The sequence below is a fragment of the Hemiscyllium ocellatum genome, chromosome 8 (genome assembly GCF_020745735.1).
Source record: "Hemiscyllium ocellatum isolate sHemOce1 chromosome 8, sHemOce1.pat.X.cur, whole genome shotgun sequence".
Lineage (NCBI taxonomy): Eukaryota > Metazoa > Chordata > Chondrichthyes > Orectolobiformes > Hemiscylliidae > Hemiscyllium > Hemiscyllium ocellatum.
In genome coordinates this window covers 74,577,092-74,595,272 of record NC_083408.1, presented here as the reverse complement: position 1 = coordinate 74,595,272, position 18,181 = coordinate 74,577,092, and positions in this window count along the sequence as shown.

Here is an 18,181-nt window from a genome sequence, read left to right as displayed (position 1 = left end):
AGAAATATATGTAATAAATAAAGCATACTAATGCCGAACTGTGTTAGCTTTCTGTTTTACAGTCTGGGTTAGATAAAGATTTTAGATTCAAGTTTAACAGAGGTCCTTTCTGTCATCATTTCATCACAAAATACTGAAAATAGTCATGATTTGGAGATGCCGGTGTTGGACTGGGGTGCACAAAGTTAAAAATCACACAACACCAGGTTATAGTCCAACAGGTTTATCTGAAAATGTCCATCAGATGCACAGAAAAATAAACCTGTTGGACTATAACCTGGTGTTGTGTGATTTTTAACTACTGAAAATAGAACATCACAAAATGTTTAGGACAAGCTTTGCATATATCCTCCATTAAAAGTGCCCAAAATCTTTTTATTAGGCACAATCTGTATATGTTAAACAGAACCGAATGCATCTTACTACTCATGTAATGATTTCCTTTTCCCTAGGTCTGTTTGTCTAACAAGAAAATCAAGCTGCCTAATTTTTGTTTTCATTGATGACAACCATAAAATTTAATACTTGGTTTAGTCAGCTTGCTGCATTTTTCATTTCAGTTGGAAAGGCTGCAAGACACCATAATGTAATCTGATCTTAATGCCCAATATTTGTAACCCTGTTACTGTAAATAATCTACTTGGCCTGCACGAACAAAGTAAGAGAGAAATGGAATTATGGGTTTTTTTTGACTCAGTGACATTTTTCATAACATGGAACTCAAATCAATCAAAGACAATCTATTCACATTCAGAAGAGGAAGAAGTTCGGCTTTTGCATTAACCAACAATGTGCTGTGAAATGGCAAATACCGCTGTGGGCTTTCTGAGCAAACCACAGCAAAAATATCTTTGTAACATTTGAATAAGAAAGAGTAGAAATTGTCCTTTCCTAGCAAGTGGTCCCTATTTTCTTATTGTAATTGTGAAAGCAATGTACTTTAATGTATAGCACCTTGGGGAAAGCTATCTCTCTCAAAGTGATAAAAATGTAAATCTCAACAACTGAGGGACTTGAGTCCTTCACTAAACACATAAACTAGTAAAATATCTGAAGGAAACTAAAGATTACTAGCCTGATGCCCAAGAACAAAAGGCTTGCACGCTAAACCTTCAATCCTCATTCTCAGTTGAAAAATCCACTGTAAAATTAATGCAATGCCAAAGTAAAATGCAAAGGCACTGAATTAATTTTACCCCTTTAAAACTAAGTTATGACGGAGATAATTTACTTTCCAGATGGATTTGACAGCTGGAAAGGCCAGCCTGAATTGCAGCTTTTTCTGATTCATTTATGATGCAGAGTGACACATTTCAAATCTAGCAACAAATCAATGTTCCATTTCTGTGCTTCCCCTGCTTTACCTCAGTTTGTGGTCTTGTATTTGCTGGATTGCAATGGATTATCATCTTAATCTTTAGACAGCAACAGAAATGTGTTACATTTATCTTAAATGAGAAGCATGCCTTCAAAGCCTCCAAAATACTATTTTGAAAATGTCAACCTCATGTTTTTTTCAGAAAGAGAGACAATTAGTTTGAGTTTTTCTAAAAAAATCAGCTAAAGTTGCAGGTTTGTTTTTCTCTCAATGTAAGCCATTACATCATATGTGGGTTCACACAATGTGATAAAGAACCAACATAGTAGAACACCAGTTATTGGAACATGAACATTTCAATTTATTGCTTTGAAGAATGTCAACAGTATCGGATAAGCAAAGGTTCACCCTGAACAATAAAAATATGGAAAATTAATCACATTATTTCTTATTGCAGCAGTGGTAAGTTAGACAGCTCACTCTGACTAACACTGCAGGCAAGAAGCTATCACAGCTTAATTCTGTGCATGTTTTTCGAACTGTGGGAATTATTGATATAAAGTTACACCAGAGTTTACATAGATCCATACAAAACTGCAGTGTTTTACTTCTTACAATCTAGTTTTAAGTATAGTGGAAGGACCATTACACAGTGCTGTATAATCCCTTCTCAGTTAATGAAATATGACAATGTAATGTTCCAAGTGGTGTATTAGCTTACCTCCAATTGTCTGGGTGACAGAGTGGAAAAGGACAGCAACTCTGATTTTAATTGTCACCAGCTGATAGAAACTGAGTGATGGGGAGAAGAGAGTGGGAGCTGATATTTGATGAATCTCTCATCCTGCTCGTTTCCTATTTTGCCCCACTACTAACCTGCTCTTTTGAGAAGGTGAATGGGACACAAAAGTGTGAAAGTAGTGTCGCATTTTAAAAATGTAGGTTGAGGATAATTATGTCATTGGGGCCCAATGTGTTTTGTTGAAGGCCTGAGCCACATGTGATCTGAGCATCTCTCACAGTCTGCCAGAAGTACACTGCTGGATTGTTTTATCTTCATCAGGTTGTTGTACCTGATGAGAAGATACTGACGCTAACTCCTGTAACACAAGAACTAAATATACATTCTGAGGTACTGAGAGATTCAATAGATAGCTATTAAAGCTCCTGGTATCAATAAATATTACAATCATGAGAACTGGGATAATACTAAGTAATTCAGTCACAAGTTGTGGCACAATTCTCTCAGTAAGACATGCTGCAAATGGGACCAGGAATAAAAAGTCTGAGACCTTTTATACCCTTTGATCATCTGCCATAATACAGTGATGATATCATGAACATGTCTCTTTGAAGCTATATTGCATAGTAACTGTGGATATAACATATCAGGGGAGGAGTGATGAATCTCTTCTTCCAGCTCTCTCCCTCCTCTTAACAGATCCATTCAATGACAATCCACCCCATTCCCTCCTCCCAATATTTGTCACAGGTTCTTACATGCTTCAGAATCAGCCGAAGTTTATCCTCCTCCATCATTCTGCTGACCACATGAATTATTCTCATGGATTCTTGTTTGTGACTGTTGCCACCAAAAGCCCATTTCTAGCACCTGCCCACATGGTTAATCTGGCTGTAAGGTGGGATTCTGCGTTGATGTATTTAAATGAAACACTGCTGTTGAGATACATCTCTCCATTCTGCAACTCGCTAGGTTTATCCTCATTACAAGGCTCTGTTACACGATCCCATCAAACCCATGAAAATTGCAGCCAAGATCTTGGTGACTTCTTGTCCAAAGAAGAATCATATCACGCTCAAAGCCTTTTACTCTCCACAGATGTTGCCATTCTTAAAAACAATTTTCAGCCTTCTCATGTATCTTTTCTCTTTTCTATAACTAAATGTTTCTTACCCTCTATGGGACTTGGTTTGAGATTGAATTCATCCTCCCCCATTTAATTTAAGCATCTCAGTCCTTTTTTTTAAACAATTTCTTAATACTTAAAACTGATTGGTAATATGGAAATATGCTCTTGGCCACTCAATTCACACAGTTCCCAATGCACAGTTTTCTTTATTCACATTCTGTTATCAGCTCATACCTTCAGTAATTTAAATGGGCTATATTTTATATATATATATATATATATATATATATATGAGAGAGAGAGAGAGAGCTGAAGGGTGCAGGCAAAATACTTCAATCAAGTGTTTTGACATTTATCTTTATCACGATCTGCAGTTTGTTATCAAAAACCTTTTTTTTGCAAATATGCCTCACCCTAACTCAGTTATTTCAGTGTCTAATAGACAGTAATATATCAATAGATGTAGGCAGCAAGCAGAGAGTGCTTTTTTGGGTCACCACTGTATGAGGACATTAGGTTAACTCAGAAAAGGAAGTTTCATTATGTTATTGTCTCCTACCTCAACACCTCTAAACGGAAATAATTGGAGAGACTACTTACACTGTTCAATGTTACAGCAGCACAAGTAATGACCAATACATACAATAGATAACAAATTTAATTAAAATTCAGTAACCCCATGGCAAGTATTTCTGTATCCATTTCTGAAATGAATTGTTGCGGAAAACTGCCTTGACACAATGGTCCTCTACTTGACCTCAGCCACCACCTGTATACATCATCTCATGCTGCATTATAAATGAATTCTACAGTGAGTCAAAATTCAATTCGAGCCACTTATTCTTCCAATAATAGGTCGTGTGCTGCTTGTGTTTTTCTACCTGATGTTTCACCTTTTTGATTGTGCACAGAAAGTACATTCTACCTTCTGATCTAATGGTAAAGGTAAGTGTGTGACTAGCTGCTGAACGTTCCTGAATGTTTCCTGGACAGATAATGCCTCCTGCAGTGACATCAAAAAGCCCTGTATCTTCTAATAATATATTTGAGACCACAGTGACTGTTTGAGTTTGCTTTCTAGTGGAGTACATAAGGAGGGGAGCTGAAGAATATCTTGGTTAAAATGCCCCAATATGCCCTTTTATTTGTGCCTGTTTCTGCTGTAAGCTGTTGTCTGTATGCTGTTTGATCACAGGGTGGTGATAAAGTCAGCAAAGCCCCACTTCAGGTATTATCCAGCCAAATACCAGCATGGTGAATGCAAATATGACAGACTCATGGATACTGGTGACTAAGATCGATAATATTACTTAGTTCACTTCCACGTATATAATGAGCTTGCATACAAACTTTTAAACTAGGAATGAGAGTGGACCATTTAGCCTCTTTGAACCTGTTCCTCTTTTACTGTAATATCTTGGTTGAACTGATTGTAGCCTCCAATCTATTTTGATATCTATCCCATGTAACCTTTGACTCCCTTGTCGACCAAGAATCTATCTTAAAAATATTCAGTGACCCAGCTTCCACTGCCCTCTGAGGAAGTGAATTCCACAGACTAATGACTCTCTGAGAGAAAGAAAGTTCTCTTTATCTCTGTGTTAAACAGAAAGCCACTCATTTTTAAACTGTGCCCCTCCAAGTTCTAGTTACTCCCATAAGGGAAACATCCTCTCAGCATCACTCTTTCAAGACTCCTCTAATCTTATATTTCGGAATAATATCACCCCATTCTTCATGACTCCACTTCTCTGAACTGCTTCGAATACAATTTTATCCTTTCTCAAGTAGGATGATCTAATCTATACACAGGCTCACAGCCATGGTCTCACCAAGACCCCATACAGCTGCAATCAAACTTCCTTACTGTTATATTCCATTTGTCTTGCAGTAAATACCAACATTCTATTTACCTTCCTAATCATTTGTTATACTCAGTCATAATCCTTTTGTAATTCATGTACCAACACAGTCAGATTTCTCAGTTCCTGAGAGTTACATAACCTCTCTCTCATATATAGAATACTGCTTTCCTATTCTTCCTTTCAAAGTGGAGAAATGCACATTTTCTCACATCATACTCCATCTAATAATTTTTTTACCCATTCACTTAACCTAAACATATCCCTCTACAGACTCCTTACATTCTGTTCAAAACTTGTTCTCCTGTCTTTCTTTGTGTCATCACCAAATTTAACAGCCATATATATGCTTCCTTCATCTAACTCATTGATATAGATTGCAAATAGTGACACCTCACCATTAATCACTGCAGCGCTCTGCTAGTTACAACTTGTCAACTTGAAGATGGTCTGAAAGTTCTCCACACTGTGTTGAGATCTCTGGCAAGAAAGGTATCAGTTCAGATGGGCAGATGATCCTGAGACCCATATTTCCCAAATCAACAGCATGCTACACAAAATTTCAAGGATTTCACAAGTCAGTGGAGTTCAGAAAACAACATTGTATCTGCTCGTGGCAGCTGACAATTGTGTGGAGCTCGATTTCTGAGCTAACTATTGTCTGTTTCCTACAATCAAGCTGTGCTTTTCAACCATTGTTCCAGATCCACCCCTGTATAGCATGAGAACTGATTAATTCAGCACACCCACTGGGTCTGTACAGCCTGCTACTGTACAGGGATACCAGTCTAATCACTAAGAGAAACCAATATAAGATAATAGAAACAATGTGCTCCTTATTATATAGGTGACTTGGCAGCACATGCTGTATTGAGTAATACACTTGAATATGTGACAGATGATGAAAAAGAAGGAAAGACTGCAACGATGGGTAAATCTTGAGAAGTGGGTTGACCTTCCGCATGAAATTTTCCAATGAACTTCACTGAATTTGCTATATTAATTTTCAACCACATCTCCTGAAGTTAACCTAGAGATCAAATCGTTGGCTTTTTGAAAAATATGATTTGTAATTCCCTTCTTGGTATTTCTTTCTGGTAATTATAACATAGTTTGAAGAGTTTTCATCTCTCTAAAATGGCTGTTGGTGGCAACATGTTGAGAGATACTCGTTATATTCACCCGAGTACTCCTTCTACATAAACTGTTATTGAGAGGAGATTGGGAAAACGTTAGACACTGTATCTGTTTCCTGATGAAGGGCTTATGCTCGAAACGTCGAATTCCCTATTCCTGAGATGCTGCCTAACCTGCTGTGCTTTAACCAGCAACACATTTTCAGCCGACACTGTATCTGGTGCATGATGTTGGGAAGGAGACTATTCTCAGTCTCTTTGAGCACAAAATCCAGATGAGGCCAACACAGGCAATGTATTGTTTACAATTGTGGAGAAAACTAGGACCAACCTGCCATTCTAGCTGTTGGACAGTGAAGGATGTGGGTAGCAGAGAACTGTGAAGTTCCATGATGATATCTATCCCAACCTATTATACTGTGGTACTGCAAGGCTGCAGATGCACAGACCCCATTTTCAATTACTTCACAGAAACCTATGCTGTTTTCCAAATAAACAATGTTCAAAGTTAATCTTCTCACTTGTAAATTCAAGATTCACTCCAAAAACTTGAACGTCAAAGAATTCTGGCTGACATTTCAGTATCATACAGAAGAAATGCTATAAAGTTGAAGATACCATCCGTTAGGCAGGTCATTAACCTGAAGTTTAACTTGTCCTCTCAAATGAATTTAAGAGATCTAGTAACTCTATTGAAAGAAGAGCAAAAAAGTTGTATTAATGACCTGGCCACAATTTAACTGGACAAAACAGAAGATTTCATAATTTGAACATGTTACTTGTACTTTATCGTCTTTAAGGGGAACAATTATGACTTTACAGACATGTTAGCCATAAAACAGGTAGGAACAAAATATTGAATCGAGTGTCACAATGATTCCTGGGAACGTTAAACAAAGTTCAAACACAAAACAGAATGTGCCTCCTAGACATTCTGGTACAGAGGCTCAAAGAGAACTGCACCAGAAAGAATGAAAAAAATGTTACTGCATTTAATCTCAATTGATCATATGACACTGAAGAGGAAATGGTTATTCACAGAATGACAGTGAGATTTTAAGTAATAAGAGAATGTAAAATGTGTCATTGAGTTCTGATGACATTTAATGTGCAAAGACATTGCACAAGATAATAAAATGTTGACATGAATGTAAGTTTTCTGGAAAATCTCATAAAGCTTTCTCTTTTAAACACTTGCGGAATGTAAAGTGATAGGACTAAAGTGTCGCTGTCCCATAGCTACAGGCTGTTTGTTGTAATTGTACTGTCACAGGCTGATTGAGCCAGTCATAGTCATTGGCAATGGTGAAAGCTAGACCTTTGCTCTAGGACACAATCAATACTAAATTAGCCTTTAATTACAAGTCTTTCAATTATTCAGTGTTGACTTATGATGTGATGTCAGGAGGCTGTAAATCTTTCTTGAAGGTCTGAAGGTCTTGTTTGGAAGTTCTTAATTTATTTTCATGACACAGGGTACAAAAATAGAAAGTCTTTCTTCAAAGTCATTTAATAATTCAAATTGAAATTCATGTACTGCATCATGTAATTTGTGGACATGGAAAATATGTTTGCATTTAAAGGGTAGTATAGACAAATATTGTTTTTCTAATACTTCATACAAATTTATGAAATGAACTCCATTGTGAATTATATTGAGAAATCACCACTGATTTTGTGAGCTATTCTTATTTAGAGATCGAATTAAATAAATGAACCTTCAATATTTGTCTGGAAGCTTATATATGTTGCATAATTATTTCATCCTTGTAATGAACATTTCAATTCTCATTTTTGTTCAAGGTATTTTGTTTTCTTTCAATGTTGCATTCCCTTGAAAGAGGCGTAATTGCCTCCATTTAAGGGAAACTAAACAGGAAGAACAAATTCCCTTCTTGCCTCATCTGTTATGTTACGATTTCAAAATGTGATTTTCAGATTTTTTTTCAGGCAAGTACCTGATGTATTTATGAAAGTCAGTATCCAGGTATGCCAATAGGACCACGTTCAGGAAATTAGTGGGATACTAAGAATGACCACTCTGTGATCAAGAGTTTGGTCAGACTGACCAAAAGTCAATGCAGGATAAATTTAAACTTCTTTATTGGACTGGAAAGAGCAGAAGGACACACTTGGCCATCCAATCTACTTGACAATCACTGAACACACACTAAGTGCAGACAGAATGAATAAAAAATAACTCTGTCCCATCTTCATGCCCAACAAGTGACCAGACTTTATACCAACTGTTTTTGGAAGCAAGTCAGCAAATTGCATGCTAATGAGGCTTCATTACTGGATTAGCTGGACCACTTATTGTTCCAGGATAGGCATGTGGCTTGCTCGGCCAATTTCCCACCTTGGCTTTAATGAATACGTACATGAACAACAAACAGGAAAAGGCCCGGTAACTCCTTGAGTCGGCTCTACTGTTCAATGAGGTCATGACTGACCTGATTGGAACCTCAAATCTGCATACCCCTGCCTATCCATGATAACCTTTACCCTTTAGTTAATGAGAATCTAACAATATTCAAAGTCTCTGCCTCTGTTGCCTTTTCAGGAAGAGAATTCAAAAGATTCTCTAACAGAAAAAAAACTGCCTCATGTTTTGGTTAAATGAGTGACCCCTGACCTTTAAACAGTGACCCCTAGTTCTAAATTCTCCAAAATGAGGAAACACCTCACCACATTTACTCTATTAAGATTTCTCTGTGATTTAAAAGTTTCAATCAAGTCATTTCTAATGCTTACAAGCTCTACCATATACAAGCCTAACTTGTTACTATGGATCAAACAGAACTCCCTCAAACTATATTAAGAAGAATATCTAGACTTTTTTAATTTTAAAGGCAAGTGTATGGTGTTGTATTCCAGATTGCTCAAACAACTCAATATTAGGCAAAACACACTTTATTTTTGCACTACAGTTAAAATACAGACAAATAAAAGAATTGGCTCAGCTATAATATTATCAAAATGTTTATCAAAATAATATACGTATTAACTACTAGAGTCACAGAGTCATAGAGATGTACAGCACAGAAACAGACCCTTCGGTCCAACATGTCCATGCCAACCAGTTATGCTGATCTAATCTAATCCCATTTGTCTGTACTTAAACCATATGCCTCTAAACCCTTTCTATTCAGATACCCATCCAGATGCCGTTTAAATGTTGTAATTGTACCAGCCTCCACCACTTCCTCTGGCCGCTCTTCTATACACGCACCACCCTCTATGTGAGACAATTGCCCCTCAGGTCCCTTTTATATCTTTCCCCGCTTACTCTAAACTTATGCCCTCTAGTTCTGGACTCCCCCACCACAGGGAAAAGACCTTGTCTATTTATCCTATCCAAGCCCTTCATGATTTTATAAACCTCTATAAGATTACCACTCAGCCTCCAACACTCCAAGGAAAACAGCCCTAGCCAATTCAACCTTTCCCTATAGCTCAAATTCTTCAACCCTGGCAACATCCTTGTCAATCTTTTCTGAACCCAGTCAAGTTTTACAACATCCTTCTGATAGGAAGGAGATCAGAATTGCACACAATATTCCAAAAGTGACCTAACCAATGTTCTGTAAGCTGCAACATGACCTCTCAACTCCTATTCTCAATGCTATAACCATTAAAGGGAAGCATACTAAGCACCTTCTTCACTATCCTATCCACCTGCAATTCCATTTTCAAGAAACTATGAACCTGCACTCCAAGGTCTCTTTGTTCAGCAACACTCCCCAGGACCTTACCATTAAGTGTACAAGTCCAGCTCTGATTTGCCTTTCCAAAATGCAGCACCTCGCATTTACCTAAATTAAACTCCATCTGCCACTCCTCAGCCCATTGGCCCAAGTGATCAAGATCCTGTTGTACTCTGAGGTAACTGTCTTCGCTGTTCACCACACCTCCAATTTTGGTGTCATCGGCAAACTTACTAACCATACCTCCTAGGTTCGCATCCAAATAATTTACATAAATGACAAAAAGCAGTGGCCCCAGCACCAATCTTTGTGACACACCTATACCAATATAGTAATGTGGGTTATAGGTAAAGTAGTGTTACTTCTGCAATTATAATTACTTATACAAAGTAAATGAACACACACCAGTGTGTAATTGTTTCAGCCAAGAGCTGAGTCAACAAGAATGGAAACTATGTGGAGGAAATACATAATTGTTTTTGTATTAGCTAAAAACATATGCAAGAATGAAACGTGACTGCAAAACAATGGTAGATATTACAGGCAAATAGATAAGATACTGTGAGGAGAGGCAGTTAAGCTAGATACGCCGGTACAAACAGTAGGTATAAACATCTGTTTCCCACTTTTACAGAAACACAGGAACAAACCCCAATTAAAAGGGTCATAAGGATCAGTACAGTAGGGGAAGGCACAAATGGACAGAGTAGATAATGGTAAGGAAAGGATATGCCTAACAATGACCCACAGCGGGGTGAGGTCAAACAGCCTTGTGAGATCAGAAATAAGCATTTTGTCACAGACAAGGCCAGATAAGGCAAGAGATAAATAGGAGTAATGGGTGTCGGTCTTAGGGAAGTGGAAGATGTAAACAGGAGAGGAGCAATGAAATAAAAAAAATAGAAACCAAATGATATAAATATCGTGTATTAATTGAATCCGGGGTGTGTGTCCCTTGCCTTGTAGACAGTGGACATCACACCCACTTGCAAGAGTAAAATAAAGGACACTACTGATTCAGATTTTGGCTCGGACTGTAATTATTGAAGTGTGTGAGCTTAGTTTCGCACAGTAACAACACATAAACACACTCTTGGCAAAGGCAAATTCAGTAAAATCGATTGTCTGTCATGCAATTCTAACAGCAGGAAGAGATCCCCAGCTTTCAGCTATAACACAGAGAGGAATAAGAGCTTCTGCATCCAGCTTCAAGACCCCAGTAACTACAGAAAACTAAAACTAAAAATCTTGGTTCTATTGGAGCTTGACCCCATTTAGGCTGTTTTTATTGTTCCAACTTTTTAAAAAACCCACAGCCTCATACGCTGTTTACTCTATTGGCTTTGAGCAGACTGCTTGGTGCCTCTGTCTCAACTTTCTTCACAAAAAAAACAGGAAAAAATACACCTCTTAAAACCATTGTATCATTACACTGTCCAACCTTATAAGACAAACCTGCCCTTTCTTTACACCCTTCCTTAAATAAGGTGACCAATTCTATATACAGTATTCCAGATGTGCTTACATCAGTGCCCTGTAGAGCTGAAGCATATCCTCCCTATTTTTGCAGTCAATTTCCCTCGCGATAGATGATAACAATTTCTTAACGTTCCTAGTCACTTGTCTGTTATGATTCATGCACAAGGATGCCTAGATCCTTTTACATCTCAGAACTCTGCAATTTTTCACCATTTACATAAAATGCTACATATTTATTCCTCCTTCCAAAATGAACAATTTCAGCGGCCCACATTGCACTTAACTTGCCAGACCTTTGCCCACTCACCTGACTTATTTATATCTATTTGTAGTCTCAAAGAACAAAGAGAAGAACAAAGAACATTACAGCACAGGAATAGCTCCTTTGGCCCTCCAAGCCTGTGGTGATCCATATCCTGTACCTAAATCTGCCATCTATTTTCTAAGGATCTGTATCTCTTTGCTCCCTGCCCATTCATGTATCTGTCTAGATACATCTTAAATGACGCTGTCGTTCCTGCCCCTACCACCTCTGCTGGCAATACATTCCAGGTACCCACCACCCTCTGCATAAAGACGTTTCCACGTATATCTCCCTTAAATTTTTCCCTTCTCGCTTTGAACTCATGACCCCTAGTAAGTGAGTCCTCCACTTTGGCAAAAAGTTTCTTGCTATCCACCCTGTCTATACCTCTCATGATTTATAGGCCTCAGTCAGGATGCCTATAATCCTTTTGATAATGTGACGACTAGAACTGTATGCAGTATTCCAAATGTGGCCAAACCAAAGTCTTAGACTTTTGTAATATAACCTGCCAACTCTTGTACTCAATACCCCATCTGATAAAAGAAACTATTCAGTATGCCTTCTTCACCACTCTACTGACCTGCATTGCCACCTTCAGGGAACAATGGAATCAAACACCCAGATCTGTCTGTACATCAATTTTCCCCAAGACTTTTCCAGTTACTGTATAGTTTGCTCTGGAATTGCATCTTCCAAAATGCATCACCTCACATTTGTTTGGATTGAACTTCATCTGCCATTTCTCTGTCCAGCTGTCCAATCTTTCTAAATTCAGCTGTCTCCATATGTCTTCTCCAAAGCTTACTTCCCTACCTTCTGTCACTTTGTCCAAGTCATTTTTATCACTTGCTAATGGTTGAAGTCCAGCACTGATCCATGTGGCACATTACTTATTGTATCTTGCCAAAACGAAAAAGACCCATATAGACTGACTATCTGCTTCCTGTTAGCCAGCCAAATTTCTTTCCTTGCTATGTCCTACACTTGAGCTTTTACTTTACTCAATAACATTTATTGTGGCTATTTATCAAATGCCTTCTGCAAATCTAAGTACAATGTAAAATTTATTTTCCTTTTATCCATGTTACTTCCTCAAAGGACTCTAGTAGTTTAGTTAAACATGACTTTCTCTGGACTAAAGCATGTTGATTTTACTTTTTTTATACTTTGAATTTATGAAAGTGCTTTTCAAAACTTCTTTAATAATGGCTTCCAACATTTTTCCTCTGACTTATATTAAACTTATTGGCCTGTAGTTTCCAGCTTTCTGTCTCCTCCCTTTTTAAATAAAGAAGTTAGGTTTAGAGTAATAAAGCTGTACAGATGGAAACAGACCTTCAGTCCATTTCGTCCATGCCAACCAGCTATTGTCAGCATTGGGTCCATATCACTCCAAACTCTTCCTATTCATGTACCCATCTGGATACTTTTTAAAAGTTGTAATTGTACCAGCCTCCATCACTTCATCTGGCAGCTCATTCCATACAGGCACCATCCTCTGTGTGATCCATTTTAAATCTTTCCCCTCTTACATTAAACCTATGCCATCTAGTTTTGCAATTTCTTACCCTCTAACCTTGACTATTCACCCTATCCATGCCTTTCATGATTTTATAAACTTCTATAAGGTCCCTCATCAGTTTCCAATTTTCCAGAGAAAATAGCCCCAGCCTATCCATCGTCTCCCTATAGCTCAAACTCTCCAACTCTGGTAACATCCTTGGAAATCTTTTCTGAACCCTTTCAAATTTAACAACATCCTCCCGATAGCAAGAAGACCAGAATTGTATGCAGTATTCCAAAAGTGGCCTTATCAATGTTCTGTACAGCCTCAACATGACCTCTCAACTCCTGTACTCAATACTCTGACCATTAAAGGAAAGCTCACTGAATGTCTTCTTCACTATCCTATCTACCTGTAACTCCACTCACGGGATCTTGAAATTGATGAACATTTGGAAAACTAACATCAATCCGTCAACTACCTCATTTGCTACATCTTACCCCCTAAGAGGAAGTGCATCGGGTTCCAATCAAGTCAGCCTGGGGCTCAAACACATTAATCAATTCAATAAAACAAAGAACTGCAGAAGCAAAAATTGCAGGAGAAACTCATCTGGTCTAGCAGCATCTTTGGAGAGAAAGCAGTCTTAACATTTCAAGTCCAGTGTCCCTTGATCACTGATACTAGCTAGAAGAAGATGACATTTTTGCTGATGGCAGAAGGTAGGAGTGGGGAAGTAGGTGGTGGAAGGAGTACTCAGATACGTGGAGACAGAGCCCAGAGAGAGAAAAAAGATTTTAGGCAAAAAAGAGGGTGGTTAATAGTAAGCCAAGGAAGAAGAAAAGCTGATAGTGGAGACAATGGGTAGGTGAAACTGGGTTAGCTGCGCTGAAAGGTGCCTTTGTCAAGAGAGGGCCGGGGTGTGGGGGTGGTTAAAGGTCATGGGAGGAGATGTTTAAGCTTTCATTGGAGCATCGTGGCAATCCAAGACAGAAAAGAACACGGTGGTGTGTTGAAATGGCAGGCTACTGGAAGTTTGGAGTCATTTTCATGGACAGAACACAGGTGTTCTGCAAAGCAGACACGCAACCTGCATTTTGTCTCACTAATGTAGTGGAGACCACACTGGCAGCAGCTTTACTCAGTGCTATTTCTTTGGTGATTGAATTTTTCTGAAGTCCTCTCTCCATTCTATATTCTGATTTTTCATTGCCTCTGTGACATTACTTGTATTCTCTATAATGAAGATTTACTAAAGTACCTTTTCCACATTCACTTTCAAAATGACCGATGCTCACTTTGTTAACTCTTTTCCTCTTTCCAGATATATGGACCCATCTGTCTATCTCTCATACTCTACTTTTTAAATCACATTCTTTTAGTCATTTTTTTGCCTTTCTTTTTATGTTCTGTCCAATCATCTGACCGGCCACCTGAGTTTGCGCGATTATTTGTTTTTTTCATTTTATGTTTCATATTTTGTTTGACATTTTTCTGTTGATGACAGATGCTGGTTCCATCCTGAGAACTGTCCTTTCATGTTGGAACATCTCTACTCTGAAATACTATCCCTGCAACTGTATGGATCTGTCCTTCTATCTAATTTGTCAACTCACGTTAGCAAGTTCTGCTTTCATGCCCTCATAATTACTGTAACTTACGTTTCAAAGAAATAGTTTCATGCCCTTAAACTGTATTTAAAGTTCAATCATATTATGGTCACTGTTACCTATGAGCATCTACCCTATGAGATCATTGATGAATCCTATCTCATTAAAACTTCCACCTCAATTCACTACACTTCAAATAGAGTAATCTTAAATTTTAAATTCTCGTGGAAAGAATGATGCACGGTGTTTTCAGTTAGAAAGTCTAGTAAATGAAATGTAAGTCCATATTAAATAATTCACACTGAATAATTGGTACCATTTACTGACTGCATGGCCACTCATATACTTGGTGCTATGTGTGTGTTCTGCTGAAATCCTTCTCATGCCACAATCTGAACTACCCAAGTTTAGTGGCAAATTCATCTTTTGGACATATATTTACAGTACTCAATATAAGTTCACATTCTATTGTTGACATAAAAGAATTGCAGACAGGTCAACAGTTGCTGCATTAGTCATACTGCCAGCTTGATAATGAACAGCTCATGTGCCTGCAATATCATGACAGCATGATGTAAAACATGAACTGACAATCCTTTGGGTAAGCAAGCTACAGGATATTTGCCAGATCTTAAAACACTGAATCTCTGTGTATTTCCTGTCTGTACCACCCACAATTTATTACAGTGTAAATGCTATTAATAGCAACAATCACTATATAAAGCCCAAAAAACAAAAAAGATACTCCTTGAGTGTTTCATTACTGATTTTGAAACATAACAGCAAATACCATTTTCAGAGAATGCAGATCCACTGAGGGATGATACTTTGACTTGGCATGGTAGCATATGATGGAAAATAAATGAAAAGAAATATTGGGGTGGTCATAAAAGGACTAACAACACACTATTACCAATTACACTATCCGGGTGTGAAGATTACCACCAGTAATTCCTTGGCCGTGGATCATGTTGTATTGAAATGCTGTTTCTGTGGTTAAACCTAAACATGACACATGATGCCTAAACACACATCAATACTTGTACTGCTCTTGATGTATCATGCACAGTAGGACTTTCCTGGAAAGTGCAGAAGTAATTTTCTATGTTCTTCCATAGGTATTGCTGGAAAGCCCAGCATTGTTGCTCAAATCTATGTGCCCTTCAGGAGATAGAATCAGCTACTACTTTGAACTGCTGCAGTCCATGTGGTGCAGGTGCACCCAGAGTGCTTTTAGGGAGAAAGTTCTAGAATTCTGACCAAGCCACAGAGGAGGACTATTGGTAGGGTTGTAAGTGAGGCTGGTGTGTGGCTTGGAGGAGAACTTGCAGGTATTGATGTTCCGATGCATCTGCTACTCTTGACTCTTGTAGCAGTCACAAGTATGGAAGGTTATGTGAAAGAAGCCTTGATGAGTTGATGCATCCTGTAGATGCCACACATTGCTACCACTATATATTAGTGGGGGGGGGGGGGGGGGGATGTTTAAACCAGTGAATGGAATGTCAATCAAGTAGGTTCCTTTGCCCTAGAGGAAGTCACATTTCATGTGAGTTATTGGAGTTGCACTGTTCCTGCAGGTGAAGAGCATTTAACCCACACACGGTTCCTTTATCTTGTACTTGGGGACTGTAATACCATTGTGTGCTGAGAGGAAATAGTTAGTTTCTCCCTTGTTGGAGATGATCATTGCCTGGTACTTGTGAGGCACAAATAATACTTGATACATATCAACCCAAACCTTAATTTCTCCAGATCTTACTGCGTGGGGATATGGATCTTATTGGATGCCCTTGACTTTATTGAGAGGAGAAGGCTGCATATAACCATCAACAGAGAGCACAAGTGATATAACAGCCAACTTGAGTGAATTCAACTTCTACAAAGGCAAGCTATGAGAGCCTGGGCTCAGTGACTGTACAGAAACCAATTCTTTTCACTCTGAACTCCATCCAGACAGCATTTAACGCAAGGCTTGAATCTCAAATGGTAAAAAAATGAGGTCTGCAGATGCTGGAGATCACAGTTGAAAATGCGTTGCTGGTTAAAGCACAGCAGGTCAGGCAGCATCCAAGGAATAGGAAATTCGACGTTTCGGGCATAAGCCCTTCATCAGGAATCATTCCTGATGAAGGGCTTATGCCCGAAACGTCGAATTTCCTATTCCTTGGATGCTGCCTGACCTGCTGTGCTTTAACCAGCAACGCATTTTCAACTTGATTCTCAAATGATCAAGCTAAAAATCTTTTCCACCATCACTTTGGAAGAATTGAACACATGATAAATATTTGGTCATGATAATAATATATTTTGTTCCATAAATATTCAACAACTATTTTCATTTATACAGCACCCTTTCAGGTAATGAGATGTCTGAAAGTGCTTTTCAAGAGCATAATGAAACAAATGTGACGGCACGGTGGCTCAGTGGTTGGCACTGCTGCCTCACATCGCCAGCGACCAAGGCTCGATTCCTACCTCAGGCAACTGTCTGTGTGGTGTTTGCACATTCTCTCCGTGTCTGCGTGGGTTTCCTCCGGATGCTTCAGTTTCTTCCCACAATCCAAAGCTGTGCAGGTTAGGTGAACTGGTCATGCTAAAGCGCTCATAGTGTTCAGGGATGTGTAGGTTAGGTGCATTAGTCAGGGGTAAATGTAGGATAATGGGAAAGGGGTGAGTTGCTCTTCAGAGGGTCAATGTGGACTTGTTGGGCCAAAGGGCCTGTTTCCACACTGTAGGGATTCTAAAAAAAAATTAGCATCAAGCCATTCAAGGATACGTTATATCAGATGTGCAGGGTTTCATCACAACAAGTAGATTATAAGAAGTGCTCCAAAGGAGACTAGGGAAGCAGTGAGGTGGAGAAGCTTAGCATATAAATTCCACAGCTGAAAATGTGTTGCTGGTTAAAGCACAGCAGGTCAGGCAGCATCCTAGGAACAGGAAATTCAACATTTCGGGCCAGAGCCCTTCATCAGGAATGAGGCGAGTGTGCCAGGTAAAAGGTAAGGAGGAGGGACTTGGGGAGGGGCGATGGAGATGTGATAGGTAGAAGGAGGTCAAGGTGAGGGTGATAGGCTGGAGTGGGGTGGGGGCGGAGAGGTCAGGAAGAAGATTGCAGGTTAGGAGGGCGGTGCTGAGTTGAGGGAACCGACTGAGACAAGGTGGGGGGAGGGGAAATGAGGAAACTGGAGAAATCGGAGTTCATTCCTTGTGGTTGGAGGGTTCCCAGGCGGAAGATGAGGTGCTCTTCCTCCAACCATCGTGTTGTTATGTTCTGCCGATGGAGGAGTCCAAGGACCTGCATGTCCTCGGTGGAGTGGGAGGGAGAGTTAGTGTTGAGCCACGGGGTGGTTGGGTTGGTTGGTCCGGGCGTCCCAGAGGTGT